This window comes from Ananas comosus, linkage group 22, assembly GCF_001540865.1.
Source record: "Ananas comosus cultivar F153 linkage group 22, ASM154086v1, whole genome shotgun sequence".
Lineage (NCBI taxonomy): Eukaryota > Viridiplantae > Streptophyta > Magnoliopsida > Poales > Bromeliaceae > Ananas > Ananas comosus.
Genome location: NC_033642.1, coordinates 1405995 through 1406974, shown reverse-complemented (window position 1 = coordinate 1406974; position 980 = coordinate 1405995).

Below are 980 nucleotides of genomic sequence, written 5' to 3'. Positions count from 1 at the left end.
TGAAGAATTACATTGTGAGATTGATCTTGATTATTAAGGTATCTAAGAACATAGAATTATGATCTCATTACAACTATTTGTGGTAGGAACATATTATATATTGTCCAATTACATTGTTAAGAGCTCAATTAATTGGCTCTTGGATATGCAAAAAATAGTTTTGCATAGTGCTTCTTTGGATCCAAAAACTACATTAATTGTTTATTCAAGTGCAATTTTACCAAATGATGTAACAAGTTGGTGATTACTAGTCAACCCCACTAACCCTATGGGTTCATCATCCACTAAAAAAAGTCAAAAAAATAGAAGCCCCACTTATGAAGAGCACATATGCATGTTGGCCACACTAAAAGGGGTGGTAGATAATTTAATTTATACTTATTCAAAGTATTTGATAAGATTAAAAAAACTATAATTGGTGAATAAATAAATAAGTTTCATGTAGCAAACCTAAACCTAGTAATCTCAATTTATACCTGCGGGTACCTATGGATTATCCATAAATTTGTAGGTATGTGTACTAATTTTTTGCCCAAAAATTTTAGGTAAAACTAGTGGGTATAGATTATGAGTAATCTGGATTACCTGCGAGTTCCTACGGACACCGGCATATATAAATTTTTCAATAAATTTAAAAAATAAAAAAGTGAATACTCTTTTATTTTATCTATCCCCAAAATCCTAAAACTAATTTCTCCTAGTGTTTTTTTTTCTTGTTATATGTTGTATATTATGATGTTTTAAACAATAAGTTATATTTCGATCTTTTAAAAATAATATATATATATATATATATTATCTATGTTTGAAAAATGTAAGAATAGAAAGAAAAAAAAAGCATTTTATAGATAACTTGTATACTACTGCTGGCAGGCATGATTAAAAAAAGGGAAAACTTCAAAAAACCCGCCTATGGTTTCGTAGTTTCTTACTTTGCCCCCCTGTGGTTTAAAATGTATCAAATTGCTCCCATGTGGTTT